The 15786-nt window shown below is 61.4% G+C and overlaps 1 protein-coding gene across 17 annotated transcripts in view; it reads left to right on the forward strand.

Moving 5' to 3' along the window:
• LDLRAD3 (low density lipoprotein receptor class A domain containing 3) overlaps positions 1-15786 on the forward strand; it is a 417721-nt gene that overhangs the window by 105163 nt on the left and 296772 nt on the right. The gene's annotated exons all lie outside the window — the stretch shown is intronic.

Genomic DNA, 15786 nt, shown 5'->3' on the forward strand with positions numbered 1-15786 from the left:
GTCGTCAGAGCTGAGACCTGGTCACCCGGAGGAGGCTCAAGAGGTTCTCCCGCGAAGCGTGCCGAGTCAGCTTGCGAGGGGGCCCCAGCATCCCAGGTGGCTGCGGGGGGCAGAGGGGACCGTGGAAGGGCCGAGGGTTGAGCCTCACATGCTTTCGGAGCCGCAGGCCCCAAGGACAGGAGGGGTAGGCCCCAGCGGAAATTCAGCCCAGACGTGATCGTGTGTGCTTGGAGCATGTGAGGAGGGCGTGGGTCGTCTTGCTCTTCTCCCCAGACCTCCGTGGGCACGCTTTCCGTGATGTCTGTCTCGAGCAGCTTCTGGGCGTCAGGGCTGGCAAGTGAGGGGCTGTCGGTCTCTCCCTCCCTGTTTGTGGGGCCTCCCCAGAAGGAGGCCGCTGGTGGGAGGCAGGACAGGGGCCCTTGCTGGGACCCGAAGCGCGACGGCAAGGGGAAGAACCAGGCCTGGATCGTGTTCCACCGGGAGGGGAACGTTTGAAGGCGACAGCTCCCGCGGCCGTGGCCTGAGTTGGGAAACGGCCAAGACGAGTGAGCTGGAGCCGAGCTCGTGGCCACGGGGCGTAGTGGAGTGGTGGTCAGGGCCGAGGGCGGTTCTGCTGGCAGGGTGGAGGCCCAAGGTCGAGTGCGCTGGGTGAGAAGAGCCAGGGAAAGTGCTGGAGTCGTGGTGAGAGGAGCACCTTGCGCGGGCTTCCCGCGTGGCTGGCGGACTGTAGCAGACGCTGTCTTGCACGCCTCCCCAGGGGAGTCTTGAGATGCGAAGCGATGGGAGCACCCCTTACAAGACAGCCTCCCCGGGGAGCTGCGGGAAACAAGATGCACAAGCTGTAGCCGGGAGCAGAGGGCCCTGGGACGGCAGGGCCGGGCAGGGCCGGGCAGGGCAGGGCAGGGCCGGGCCGGGCCGGGCCGGGCCGGGCCGGGCCGGGGCAGGGCAGGCCGGGCCGGGCCAGGCCAGGTGCGGGTGGCCCCTTGAGAGCCACGGCCCTCCCTGGCCCTCCCTTCACTGGACCGAATTCTCCTGCTGTCCCTCCCCCCAGGCCTCTTGCCACCCCCTGGCCCGTGGCTCCCCTCCCAGCTCAGCCCCAAGCTGCCTGTAGCCCTGGGGCACGTCAGAGCCTCTGCGAGGAAGAAGCCCAGGAGAGAAGGGCAATTTTCCTTACCTTGGCGAAAGGGACCTCGGGCCCCCCACTTCTGCCAGGTCCTTCCGGCCAGCTCTGTAAACTAGAAATGAGGGCACCGGGTCACAGCGGTGAAGGCGGGGGCCGAGGGCTCTGGCAGGAGGCTGCGTGCAGTGTGCCTTTAGGGCAGACCGTTTGAGGTCAGACTCTGGAGCCCAGGCACCAGTGCCCAAGGCCACGGGATCCCTGACGGGGATGGCAAGGCTGCTGATGGGTTGAGGTTTGTCGTGGACCGAGTGCTTCAACCTCCACCACAGCCCACGTGCCCCTGCTGGGCAACAGCCTGTTGCGGACGCCTGCCGGCCTGGGCCTTAGTTCCGCGCACAGAATCTGGCAAGGACTCAGGTTTTCCTCTCCTTCCCGGGAGCCTCGCGGAGGGCTCTGTCTCCTGAGGGACAGGCTCTGTCCCTGGCCTCCTCGAGCCCACGGAGCCGGGCGCTCAGGGACAGGAGGTGGAGGCCAGCTCTGGGGCACAGGGCTGAATGGCAGCAGCTTACCTTTCCAAGCTCCCCTTTTCTTCCTGCTCCTGCTGCTCCTCCCTCTCGGCTCCACTTGACGCTGAAATGAGAGAAAAAACAAGAAACTGCGGGGTCTGAGCCCCAAGGCTCCCCGTCCTCTCTCTGGACCAGCCGCAGACGCGCAGCGTTTGTGAGCAGGATGACCGCCTACCCTGAACTCCTGGGGCTCTGGGGCGTCTCTTCCCTTTTACTTCCTTTGGAAGTGGACAACTGAACCCAGAATGGACGTGTGCTGTCTTCCTTCTCTGAGGATCGTAAGCAGGTCCCCGTGTGGGACCAGCGTGCCTCTTCCGTCGCTGTTCCTCTGCTCAAGAAGCGCGTGCACGCGCCTTCTCAGAGGTACAGGATCTTGTGAGCTTCCTCAGGGAGGACTCTGCTTCCTGAGGCTACAGCCCCACTCCAGGTCCTGCCCAGAGGCTCTCGGGGGCTGAGCTGTGCCCTCAGATCGAGCACGACAGAGAAAAGGCCCGCCTGAGACACCTGCCCCGGGGAGGTGGCTGGGGAAGCGGTGCTCAGGGCCTGTCTTCCCACAGACCCCACTCGGCCTCCCGTCCGTGGCCACTGGTCGCTGGCCTCGGGGGCCTTTCCCTGGAGCCCTCTACCACACCGGGACTCCTGCTCGGAGGTCTTCGGACCGAAATCCTTGTGCCCGCTCTCCCCCCTGCCCACGCAACCTGGCTTGTGTCTAGAAGGACGGTGTTCCGTTCTTTCCCATCCCTGGAGTCCCTCCAGTTGATTCAGAGAAGCGGCAATCCCAGTCAAAGAGGAGAGAGACTCGTCTTGGGGTGGGTCTGGGTCCAGGATGTCTTACCTTCCTGACGTTTCTCCTGTTGCCAGGTGGTCGTGAGGGCAAATGCCTCTTGCGGGGGGGGAAGAACAGGAGGAAGAGCCCCAGTCCGTACAGGATGCGGAGGATGGTCCCAATCACCCAGGAGGCGGCACTGGAGCTGAAGCAGGTAGCGGCGATGCTTTGTAGACGCAAGATAGGAGTTTCCATATCTCGGATCTGGTCCTACTCTCAGGCAACTGAGCGCTGGGAGTGACTTGGAGATTAGAACCCCACGCCCTCATCATGGAACCGTGGCCGTGTCACGGGGGCTCCTGAGGGGGGGTGGGGCAGGCGAGAGGAGGGCAGGCGATTGGACCCCAGCCCCTGCGCCACCAACTGGCCTCCAACTGCCTCCCTCCACCCTCCCGGGCCTTCTAGACCTTAGCCGGTTTTCTGTTTCTTCCCCCTGGAAGCCGGCTGTCGCCCGGTTCCTTGCGTCTCCTGGATTCTTGGTTCGAAGCCACCTGTCTCAGGGCCTTTGCAAGAAGTCTGCAGCTCTCCCAGGAATTCGGTCTAGTTCCCGGGGACTCACACCCTCACTCTCCTCTGTCCTCAACTCCGATTGTTGTTTCCGCCTCACTTGTTGACTCTGTGTGTGCGTGCGAGGGCACTGAAGTGCTGCCCTCTTAGCTGATGTCAGTCCTACAGTGCGGCGTTCTCGACTCTGCTCACCGCGTCAGACGTGAGATCCTCAGAGCTCCTTGATCTCAGGGCTGAGAGTTGGTCCCCTTTGACCTGCCTCTCCCTCTCCCTCCCGCTCCACAGCCACTGGCCACCACTTTAGTACTCTCCGTGTCTGTGAACTGACCTTTCTCTGGTCGTGTTTGGAGTTCACGTGTTAAGTGAGCCCAGGCGGTATCTGTCTTCCCCTGCCTGGCTTGTTCCCTTGAGCGTAACGCCCGCCAGGTTCGTCGATGTTGTGCCAGTCTCCACTCCATTTGTCCACGTAACAAGCTTTGGGTTTCGTCAGTCTGGAAGTCCCGCTTTATTTTACGCTTATTTGGCTTTGAATATGAGCGTTGTTCTTGTTTCGATCCACCTTTGCCATCTTCACTCAGGACGACTCACCCCAAAATGGAAACTAATCGTTTCTTACTCAACATCAGCATAACCAGAATTCAAGTGACCGCACCTCCCAGTAACGTGTTTCATGTTAGTCGCGTTTCTACTCGTGAAGTGAGAAAGCCTTCAGCAAGACTTAGGGGACGTGCTGGCCACACACACCCAGACACACACACACGCCCATACCTACCGCAGGCGTGGACGCATTTGCACCGACCGATTCGGTACTTTGCAACCAGAGAACTAAGCACATTCTCGTTCTCTCTAAGCTTTTCTGTCGTCTTGACCCTGTTTCTTCTCATTCCGCCCAAGAGAGACCGTCTTCGGTTTCCAGAGTTTGGACGGCTGTGTGGCCCCGCCCGAAGCCGGGCCCGGCTCCAGTGAGCTGAAGTGCTGCTGTTGAGAGCGGACGTTGGGGCCGGGTCCGTGGCCCGGGGGTTGGAGTCCAGTCTCAAGTAGCCCCCTTTCTGGCCTCCCAGGTTTGCCCTCCACGTGTTCTCTTTCTCAGAGTTGGTCTTGCCTTCCCCCTCCCGCCCGCTGCGGGCCCCCGGAGCCTCAAGTCGTGCCTGAAGCTGCAGAAAGAGGGCCCTTGGAGCCCTAGAGGAATTCCCTGGCGACATCATCGGGCATCCCTTTTTCAGTGAGAAGTGGGGGTTCGCTTAGGGGTTGTCGTTTTCGATCCACAGGTTAATTTTTCTGACCTGCTGGACAGGTAGTGCTTAGATGTCCGATTTGATGGTTGTCACACGGCCACACGTACACACACCTACGGGGGGGTACTCTTTTACTTGACAGTAAGGTAAGCTTCCTGACACCCAAAGAATTAAGGTAGACGTTGTTCTTAGGAGCTTAACGTGACGACCGTGTTCCCGGTTCATGAATATGTGCGATCGCAGAAGAACTGGCTTCAGAGGAGCTCTCTCAGCAGCCACCAAAATGATCTTTCAAGTCTTTCTCAACCGTTGAAACCGCTTTCTTCTTCTGAAGTCCAAGAAAGACCTTTTTCTGGGGCCGGGCCTCCTCACTGGGACCCTTGGCTAGGGTCTGACTGTGCCCAGAGTCCCCCGGTGAGGCTCTCGCACACAAGAGCTCTGGACTCCGGGCCTCCTCACAGCCAGCCGCCCAGGTCAGGGACCGACTTGACTCAGGCCTCACGCGGGTTCCCCGAATTGGCCTGCCTCCCAGCTCGGAGAAAGGCTGAGGAGGGCGTGTGGTTCACAACGTAAATCAATCGGAAAAGTCTTCCAGAAAATCGAATGCCGCTGGAACAGTTTGTACAGCAGAGGTGAGCCCGTGGTATCCAAGACAGACCGCCCACCCCAACTTGAGGGTCATTGGAGTATTTCCCTGACATGCGTGATGATTCCTCTCTCTGTTCCTAACCGAAGACGGAAGCGCGGGAAGCGTCTGTGGCTCCGACATTAAGACGAGCTTCAGAAAGTTTCCCTTTGCTCTTCGACTGAATATTCCTTATTTCAGTGGGACCTGGAGAAGCGATGGGAAGGCCAGGAGCACACTGACGTTTCCGTGCTCCCTTCGGATTCAGGGGATTCCGTGATCGTTTCAGCTGGGGATTCTGCGCTAATATTCCCATGAGAAACTGAGGCGGTCTGTTGATTCACAACTAATTGGGGTCCACAGCAAACCGTCAGTTTCTTCTTAATTCAAGGGGAAATCCAGTTCATTCAGGGGACCCGCTCGATCGGTGTGGATCTCTGTGTAATTAACGTTCTCTGGAGACGAAGAACAGAGGGCTCGTGACAGGTTAAAGGTCAGGGGTCTCCTGTCCAGATGCGTTCCGGCAGTGTTTTATTCAGTGTGGTGATCCCCGTCCCTCCCCCGTCCCCAGCACCTGTGCCGCGCGTTAAGGAACGGACCTTTCCTCAGGAAATGGCTCAGATCCAAGATACGGTGTTAGGTTGACTCTCTCTGCCCTGTTTCGCCCTTTCAACCTCCAACCCATGTGGCGTTTCCTCGTGAGATCCTGGAGGCGGGCTCATTTTCACACCTTCACTGCCCGTGATATTTGCTGGGCAGCAAAATTTCAGTTCACCCAAAAACCTTCACAGAGAAGCTCATGGCAGGTTTATTTCTAAGGGGTGAAATGATACAAACCAAAAAATGCCGTCCGGTAGGTAAGCGGTTCAACTCTAGTGGCACTTTGTCTCCTTCCCCCGCGTCCCAGCCTAGGCGCACAGCGTCCCACCGTCCGGTGGTGACCCCACGCGCTCAGCCCCGGCTCCGTTCCCCAGGAGGAGAAGGCAGGTGCAGGAGAGCAGGGCTCTGAGCTCCTCTGGGCAGAGGGGTGAGGGCCCACGGCAGCCTGCGTGCTCCCCACCCGCCCGCCCTCGGAGCCGGGAGCGCAGCCATCCTTGTCGCTGCTGCTCCCGACTGTGACAAGCACGGAGGGACGGGGACGCTGGGCCGAGAGGGATGCGCAGGCCCATCTCCGTGGCAGCTTCAGCAGGGAGAGAAGAAGCTCCCGGGGCGGCGTCCTCACCTATTCCCACCAAGAGCCCAGGGGTGGGGGGGCGGGGCAAGCTTCCTCGCCCTCCGGACTCAGGGCCAGCACTGCCCCACACTCCCCTCCCCACTCTGTGACCTGTGAGCCCGTCTCGACACTCGCTGGAGCCTCTGCAAAGCCCCTCCCTACAGCCCCACAAGTTCAAGGGCCAGAGAACGCAGGAGAGGACAGGCGGGGCCCATCGTGGGCTTGGGGTCTTAGAGGTTTCGCTCCTCTGGAAGGAGCCCAAAGCTTCCGTGTGTTTTTGGGAGGACGGTGTGATGGGGACTTGAGGTGCAATGGGGGAGCTGGGGCGAGGGCGGGTGAGCCACGCTGCCGTCGGCCTCCCCCCCCCCCAGCCCCCCCCCCCCCCCCCCGTGGCCCTGTCCCTTCTGGAAGCCAAAGCAGACGCTCAGGAAGGGCGGAGCCTGAGCCCGTTTTTCCCCCTAGCAGGGCACAGACAGAAGCCACGACCTCTAAGGAGAAAACAAGTGTATTGGGGGAAAACTCGGGTAGGAGGACGGCGTTAGCACGGAGGGTGGGATAAGGAGAAGAAGCAGGTTTTCTGTTCGTCCGCTTGCCCATTCGGGGAGAGAAGCGTTCCTACGAGGAAAGGGGTGTGAGGCACAGTCTGCTCATCCCGGGAGACGCAGATCTGAGGACAGCATGGCGGGTAATGGATTGGCTGAGGCAGCTGCCACCCTCAGCCCAGGCTGGCAGGGTTTGGCCGGGGAGCGCGGCTGCCTGGATGGCGAGGTCCGGTCGCCATGGCTGCTCTGATCCATTCCCTCGTATCGGGACAGTTGTGGTGCCTGGAGGTGGGCTGGGGGCTGTCCTCTGCGATTGTTCTCCTCTGCTCTGGGGAGGAGGGCACGTCGTGGTGACAGGTATGTCCGGCTCGCCAGGCCTGAGGTGGGTTTCGCGATGCTTCTGCTGGGAGGCCGGAAGTTCTCGGCCAGCCTCGGTTTCCCTCCCAGGACGCAGACACAGGATGTCACTGTCGATGGCGCCTGAACAGCCCCGCCATCCGACGCCGAGCTGTGTGTGACCCGTGCCCGGCTCTGGGCGGTGGCCGAGGCGGGCTTGCCTTGGCGAGGGGATCCTCTCGCGCTTCCTCCTTGTTGGGCCTCAGGCAGGGCAGGAGGCGTCTCCACATTTTTCTGAGAGGGCCGTCGTGAGGCTCCTCTTCCTTGGCAGGCCGGGGCCGGAGGGGTTTGGTCTCGAGGGTGTCTCCCATGTCCCCGACCTGGCTCCGAGACTGGGACCCTGACTCCCCGTCCGGTGTTGCCACCCCACGGCAGGGCTCTGGTGAGGCCCCAGCCCTACTCTCCTGCCGAGGCTCTTCCCTGGCCGCTGGGGAGCCTGAAGTCGGCCCCCGACGGCCTCGCTCGGCCCCCACGAAGGTCCCACCCCGCCCTTCGCTCTCTGAGAGGCTGCGTGGGGAGGTTGGAGAAGGCGGCCGGCCCTCCTGTCCCGAGAGAGAGGCTTCTGAGGGCCCTCTGCCATGGCCAGGTAGGGTCCCTCCCAGGGCCTTGTGATTTTCCTCACACACAGGTGAGGGAGCAGGGAGGGGACGGGCCAGCCTGGGAACTGATGGTTTTGTCGTCAGAGCTGAGACCTGGTCACCCGGAGGAGGCTCAAGAGGTTCTCCCGCGAAGCGTGCCGAGTCAGCTTGCGAGGGGGCCCCAGCATCCCAGGTGGCTGCGGGGGGCAGAGGGGACCGTGGAAGGGCCGAGGGTTGAGCCTCACATGCTTTCGGAGCCGCAGGCCCCAAGGACAGGAGGGGTAGGCCCCAGCGGAAATTCAGCCCAGACGTGATCGTGTGTGCTTGGAGCATGTGAGGAGGGCGTGGGTCGTCTTGCTCTTCTCCCCAGACCTCCGTGGGCACGCTTTCCGTGATGTCTGTCTCGAGCAGCTTCTGGGCGTCAGGGCTGGCAAGTGAGGGGCTGTCGGTCTCTCCCTCCCTGTTTGTGGGGCCTCCCCAGAAGGAGGCCGCTGGTGGGAGGCAGGACAGGGGCCCTTGCTGGGACCCGAAGCGCGACGGCAAGGGGAAGAACCAGGCCTGGATCGTGTTCCACCGGGAGGGGAACGTTTGAAGGCGACAGCTCCCGCGGCCGTGGCCTGAGTTGGGAAACGGCCAAGACGAGTGAGCTGGAGCCGAGCTCGTGGCCACGGGGCGTAGTGGAGTGGTGGTCAGGGCCGAGGGCGGTTCTGCTGGCAGGGTGGAGGCCCAAGGTCGAGTGCGCTGGGTGAGAAGAGCCAGGGAAAGTGCTGGAGTCGTGGTGAGAGGAGCACCTTGCGCGGGCTTCCCGCGTGGCTGGCGGACTGTAGCAGACGCTGTCTTGCACGCCTCCCCAGGGGAGTCTTGAGATGCGAAGCGATGGGAGCACCCCTTACAAGACAGCCTCCCCGGGGAGCTGCGGGAAACAAGATGCACAAGCTGTAGCCGGGAGCAGAGGGCCCTGGGACGGCAGGGCCGGGCAGGGCCGGGCAGGGCAGGGCAGGGCCGGGCCGGGCCGGGCCGGGCCGGGGCAGGGCAGGCCGGGCCGGGCCAGGCCAGGTGCGGGTGGCCCCTTGAGAGCCACGGCCCTCCCTGGCCCTCCCTTCACTGGACCGAATTCTCCTGCTGTCCCTCCCCCCAGGCCTCTTGCCACCCCCTGGCCCGTGGCTCCCCTCCCAGCTCAGCCCCAAGCTGCCTGTAGCCCTGGGGCACGTCAGAGCCTCTGCGAGGAAGAAGCCCAGGAGAGAAGGGCAATTTTCCTTACCTTGGCGAAAGGGACCTCGGGCCCCCCACTTCTGCCAGGTCCTTCCGGCCAGCTCTGTAAACTAGAAATGAGGGCACCGGGTCACAGCGGTGAAGGCGGGGGCCGAGGGCTCTGGCAGGAGGCTGCGTGCAGTGTGCCTTTAGGGCAGACCGTTTGAGGTCAGACTCTGGAGCCCAGGCACCAGTGCCCAAGGCCACGGGATCCCTGACGGGGATGGCAAGGCTGCTGATGGGTTGAGGTTTGTCGTGGACCGAGTGCTTCAACCTCCACCACAGCCCACGTGCCCCTGCTGGGCAACAGCCTGTTGCGGACGCCTGCCGGCCTGGGCCTTAGTTCCGCGCACAGAATCTGGCAAGGACTCAGGTTTTCCTCTCCTTCCCGGGAGCCTCGCGGAGGGCTCTGTCTCCTGAGGGACAGGCTCTGTCCCTGGCCTCCTCGAGCCCACGGAGCCGGGCGCTCAGGGACAGGAGGTGGAGGCCAGCTCTGGGGCACAGGGCTGAATGGCAGCAGCTTACCTTTCCAAGCTCCCCTTTTCTTCCTGCTCCTGCTGCTCCTCCCTCTCGGCTCCACTTGACGCTGAAATGAGAGAAAAAACAAGAAACTGCGGGGTCTGAGCCCCAAGGCTCCCCGTCCTCTCTCTGGACCAGCCGCAGACGCGCAGCGTTTGTGAGCAGGATGACCGCCTACCCTGAACTCCTGGGGCTCTGGGGCGTCTCTTCCCTTTTACTTCCTTTGGAAGTGGACAACTGAACCCAGAATGGACGTGTGCTGTCTTCCTTCTCTGAGGATCGTAAGCAGGTCCCCGTGTGGGACCAGCGTGCCTCTTCCGTCGCTGTTCCTCTGCTCAAGAAGCGCGTGCACGCGCCTTCTCAGAGGTACAGGATCTTGTGAGCTTCCTCAGGGAGGACTCTGCTTCCTGAGGCTACAGCCCCACTCCAGGTCCTGCCCAGAGGCTCTCGGGGGCTGAGCTGTGCCCTCAGATCGAGCACGACAGAGAAAAGGCCCGCCTGAGACACCTGCCCCGGGGAGGTGGCTGGGGAAGCGGTGCTCAGGGCCTGTCTTCCCACAGACCCCACTCGGCCTCCCGTCCGTGGCCACTGGTCGCTGGCCTCGGGGGCCTTTCCCTGGAGCCCTCTACCACACCGGGACTCCTGCTCGGAGGTCTTCGGACCGAAATCCTTGTGCCCGCTCTCCCCCCTGCCCACGCAACCTGGCTTGTGTCTAGAAGGACGGTGTTCCGTTCTTTCCCATCCCTGGAGTCCCTCCAGTTGATTCAGAGAAGCGGCAATCCCAGTCAAAGAGGAGAGAGACTCGTCTTGGGGTGGGTCTGGGTCCAGGATGTCTTACCTTCCTGACGTTTCTCCTGTTGCCAGGTGGTCGTGAGGGCAAATGCCTCTTGCGGGGGGGGAAGAACAGGAGGAAGAGCCCCAGTCCGTACAGGATGCGGAGGATGGTCCCAATCACCCAGGAGGCGGCACTGGAGCTGAAGCAGGTAGCGGCGATGCTTTGTAGACGCAAGATAGGAGTTTCCATATCTCGGATCTGGTCCTACTCTCAGGCAACTGAGCGCTGGGAGTGACTTGGAGATTAGAACCCCACGCCCTCATCATGGAACCGTGGCCGTGTCACGGGGGCTCCTGAGGGGGGGTGGGGCAGGCGAGAGGAGGGCAGGCGATTGGACCCCAGCCCCTGCGCCACCAACTGGCCTCCAACTGCCTCCCTCCACCCTCCCGGGCCTTCTAGACCTTAGCCGGTTTTCTGTTTCTTCCCCCTGGAAGCCGGCTGTCGCCCGGTTCCTTGCGTCTCCTGGATTCTTGGTTCGAAGCCACCTGTCTCAGGGCCTTTGCAAGAAGTCTGCAGCTCTCCCAGGAATTCGGTCTAGTTCCCGGGGACTCACACCCTCACTCTCCTCTGTCCTCAACTCCGATTGTTGTTTCCGCCTCACTTGTTGACTCTGTGTGTGCGTGCGAGGGCACTGAAGTGCTGCCCTCTTAGCTGATGTCAGTCCTACAGTGCGGCGTTCTCGACTCTGCTCACCGCGTCAGACGTGAGATCCTCAGAGCTCCTTGATCTCAGGGCTGAGAGTTGGTCCCCTTTGACCTGCCTCTCCCTCTCCCTCCCGCTCCACAGCCACTGGCCACCACTTTAGTACTCTCCGTGTCTGTGAACTGACCTTTCTCTGGTCGTGTTTGGAGTTCACGTGTTAAGTGAGCCCAGGCGGTATCTGTCTTCCCCTGCCTGGCTTGTTCCCTTGAGCGTAACGCCCGCCAGGTTCGTCGATGTTGTGCCAGTCTCCACTCCATTTGTCCACGTAACAAGCTTTGGGTTTCGTCAGTCTGGAAGTCCCGCTTTATTTTACGCTTATTTGGCTTTGAATATGAGCGTTGTTCTTGTTTCGATCCACCTTTGCCATCTTCACTCAGGACGACTCACCCCAAAATGGAAACTAATCGTTTCTTACTCAACATCAGCATAACCAGAATTCAAGTGACCGCACCTCCCAGTAACGTGTTTCATGTTAGTCGCGTTTCTACTCGTGAAGTGAGAAAGCCTTCAGCAAGACTTAGGGGACGTGCTGGCCACACACACCCAGACACACACACACGCCCATACCTACCGCAGGCGTGGACGCATTTGCACCGACCGATTCGGTACTTTGCAACCAGAGAACTAAGCACATTCTCGTTCTCTCTAAGCTTTTCTGTCGTCTTGACCCTGTTTCTTCTCATTCCGCCCAAGAGAGACCGTCTTCGGTTTCCAGAGTTTGGACGGCTGTGTGGCCCCGCCCGAAGCCGGGCCCGGCTCCAGTGAGCTGAAGTGCTGCTGTTGAGAGCGGACGTTGGGGCCGGGTCCGTGGCCCGGGGGTTGGAGTCCAGTCTCAAGTAGCCCCCTTTCTGGCCTCCCAGGTTTGCCCTCCACGTGTTCTCTTTCTCAGAGTTGGTCTTGCCTTCCCCCTCCCGCCCGCTGCGGGCCCCCGGAGCCTCAAGTCGTGCCTGAAGCTGCAGAAAGAGGGCCCTTGGAGCCCTAGAGGAATTCCCTGGCGACATCATCGGGCATCCCTTTTTCAGTGAGAAGTGGGGGTTCGCTTAGGGGTTGTCGTTTTCGATCCACAGGTTAATTTTTCTGACCTGCTGGACAGGTAGTGCTTAGATGTCCGATTTGATGGTTGTCACACGGCCACACGTACACACACCTACGGGGGGGTACTCTTTTACTTGACAGTAAGGTAAGCTTCCTGACACCCAAAGAATTAAGGTAGACGTTGTTCTTAGGAGCTTAACGTGACGACCGTGTTCCCGGTTCATGAATATGTGCGATCGCAGAAGAACTGGCTTCAGAGGAGCTCTCTCAGCAGCCACCAAAATGATCTTTCAAGTCTTTCTCAACCGTTGAAACCGCTTTCTTCTTCTGAAGTCCAAGAAAGACCTTTTTCTGGGGCCGGGCCTCCTCACTGGGACCCTTGGCTAGGGTCTGACTGTGCCCAGAGTCCCCCGGTGAGGCTCTCGCACACAAGAGCTCTGGACTCCGGGCCTCCTCACAGCCAGCCGCCCAGGTCAGGGACCGACTTGACTCAGGCCTCACGCGGGTTCCCCGAATTGGCCTGCCTCCCAGCTCGGAGAAAGGCTGAGGAGGGCGTGTGGTTCACAACGTAAATCAATCGGAAAAGTCTTCCAGAAAATCGAATGCCGCTGGAACAGTTTGTACAGCAGAGGTGAGCCCGTGGTATCCAAGACAGACCGCCCACCCCAACTTGAGGGTCATTGGAGTATTTCCCTGACATGCGTGATGATTCCTCTCTCTGTTCCTAACCGAAGACGGAAGCGCGGGAAGCGTCTGTGGCTCCGACATTAAGACGAGCTTCAGAAAGTTTCCCTTTGCTCTTCGACTGAATATTCCTTATTTCAGTGGGACCTGGAGAAGCGATGGGAAGGCCAGGAGCACACTGACGTTTCCGTGCTCCCTTCGGATTCAGGGGATTCCGTGATCGTTTCAGCTGGGGATTCTGCGCTAATATTCCCATGAGAAACTGAGGCGGTCTGTTGATTCGCAACTAATTGGGGTCCACAGCAAACCGTCAGTTTCTTCTTAATTCAAGGGGAAATCCAGTTCATTCAGGGGACCCGCTCGATCGGTGTGGATCTCTGTGTAATTAACGTTCTCTGGAGACGAAGAACAGAGGGCTCGTGACAGGTTAAAGGTCAGGGGTCTCCTGTCCAGATGCGTTCCGGCAGTGTTTTATTCAGTGTGGTGATCCCCGTCCCTCCCCCGTCCCCAGCACCTGTGCCGCGCGTTAAGGAACGGACCTTTCCTCAGGAAATGGCTCAGATCCAAGATACGGTGTTAGGTTGACTCTCTCTGCCCTGTTTCGCCCTTTCAACCTCCAACCCATGTGGCGTTTCCTCGTGAGATCCTGGAGGCGGGCTCATTTTCACACCTTCACTGCCCGTGATATTTGCTGGGCAGCAAAATTTCAGTTCACCCAAAAACCTTCACAGAGAAGCTCATGGCAGGTTTATTTCTAAGGGGTGAAATGATACAAACCAAAAAATGCCGTCCGGTAGGTAAGCGGTTCAACTCTAGTGGCACTTTGTCTCCTTCCCCCGCGTCCCAGCCTAGGCGCACAGCGTCCCACCGTCCGGTGGTGACCCCACGCGCTCAGCCCCGGCTCCGTTCCCCAGGAGGAGAAGGCAGGTGCAGGAGAGCAGGGCTCTGAGCTCCTCTGGGCAGAGGGGTGAGGGCCCACGGCAGCCTGCGTGCTCCCCACCCGCCCGCCCTCGGAGCCGGGAGCGCAGCCATCCTTGTCGCTGCTGCTCCCGACTGTGACAAGCACGGAGGGACGGGGACGCTGGGCCGAGAGGGATGCGCAGGCCCATCTCCGTGGCAGCTTCAGCAGGGAGAGAAGAAGCTCCCGGGGCGGCGTCCTCACCTATTCCCACCAAGAGCCCAGGGGTGGGGGGGCGGGGCAAGCTTCCTCGCCCTCCGGACTCAGGGCCAGCACTGCCCCACACTCCCCTCCCCACTCTGTGACCTGTGAGCCCGTCTCGACACTCGCTGGAGCCTCTGCAAAGCCCCTCCCTACAGCCCCACAAGTTCAAGGGCCAGAGAACGCAGGAGAGGACAGGCGGGGCCCATCGTGGGCTTGGGGTCTTAGAGGTTTCGCTCCTCTGGAAGGAGCCCAAAGCTTCCGTGTGTTTTTGGGAGGACGGTGTGATGGGGACTTGAGGTGCAATGGGGGAGCTGGGGCGAGGGCGGGTGAGCCACGCTGCCGTCGGCCTCCCCCCCCCCCAGCCCCCCCCCCCCCCCCCCCCCCGTGGCCCTGTCCCTTCTGGAAGCCAAAGCAGACGCTCAGGAAGGGCGGAGCCTGAGCCCGTTTTTCCCCCTAGCAGGGCACAGACAGAAGCCACGACCTCTAAGGAGAAAACAAGTGTATTGGGGGAAAACTCGGGTAGGAGGACGGCGTTAGCACGGAGGGTGGGATAAGGAGAAGAAGCAGGTTTTCTGTTCGTCCGCTTGCCCATTCGGGGAGAGAAGCGTTCCTACGAGGAAAGGGGTGTGAGGCACAGTCTGCTCATCCCGGGAGACGCAGATCTGAGGACAGCATGGCGGGTAATGGATTGGCTGAGGCAGCTGCCACCCTCAGCCCAGGCTGGCAGGGTTTGGCCGGGGAGCGCGGCTGCCTGGATGGCGAGGTCCGGTCGCCATGGCTGCTCTGATCCATTCCCTCGTATCGGGACAGTTGTGGTGCCTGGAGGTGGGCTGGGGGCTGTCCTCTGCGATTGTTCTCCTCTGCTCTGGGGAGGAGGGCACGTCGTGGTGACAGGTATGTCCGGCTCGCCAGGCCTGAGGTGGGTTTCGCGATGCTTCTGCTGGGAGGCCGGAAGTTCTCGGCCAGCCTCGGTTTCCCTCCCAGGACGCAGACACAGGATGTCACTGTCGATGGCGCCTGAACAGCCCCGCCATCCGACGCCGAGCTGTGTGTGACCCGTGCCCGGCTCTGGGCGGTGGCCGAGGCGGGCTTGCCTTGGCGAGGGGATCCTCTCGCGCTTCCTCCTTGTTGGGCCTCAGGCAGGGCAGGAGGCGTCTCCACATTTTTCTGAGAGGGCCGTCGTGAGGCTCCTCTTCCTTGGCAGGCCGGGGCCGGAGGGGTTTGGTCTCGAGGGTGTCTCCCATGTCCCCGACCTGGCTCCGAGACTGGGACCCTGACTCCCCGTCCGGTGTTGCCACCCCACGGCAGGGCTCTGGTGAGGCCCCAGCCCTACTCTCCTGCCGAGGCTCTTCCCTGGCCGCTGGGGAGCCTGAAGTCGGCCCCCGACGGCCTCGCTCGGCCCCCACGAAGGTCCCACCCCGCCCTTCGCTCTCTGAGAGGCTGCGTGGGGAGGTTGGAGAAGGCGGCCGGCCCTCCTGTCCCGAGAGAGAGGCTTCTGAGGGCCCTCTGCCATGGCCAGGTAGGGTCCCTCCCAGGGCCTTGTGATTTTCCTCACACACAGGTGAGGGAGCAGGGAGGGGACGGGCCAGCCTGGGAACTGATGGTTTTGTCGTCAGAGCTGAGACCTGGTCACCCGGAGGAGGCTCAAGAGGTTCTCCCGCGAAGCGTGCCGAGTCAGCTTGCGAGGGGGCCCCAGCATCCCAGGTGGCTGCGGGGGGCAGAGGGGACCGTGGAAGGGCCGAGGGTTGAGCCTCACATGCTTTCGGAGCCGCAGGCCCCAAGGACAGGAGGGGTAGGCCCCAGCGGAAATTCAGCCCAGACGTGATCGTGTGTGCTTGGAGCATGTGAGGAGGGCGTGGGTCGTCTTGCTCTTCTCCCCAGACCTCCGTGGGCACGCTTTCCGTGATGTCTGTCTCGAGCAGCTTCTGGGCGTCAGGGCTGGCAAGTGAGGGGCTGTCGGTCTCTCCCTCCCTGTTTGTGGGGCCTCCCC

Source organism: Equus caballus, chromosome 12 (assembly GCF_041296265.1).
Source record: "Equus caballus isolate H_3958 breed thoroughbred chromosome 12, TB-T2T, whole genome shotgun sequence".
Taxonomy (NCBI): Eukaryota; Metazoa; Chordata; class Mammalia; order Perissodactyla; family Equidae; genus Equus; species Equus caballus.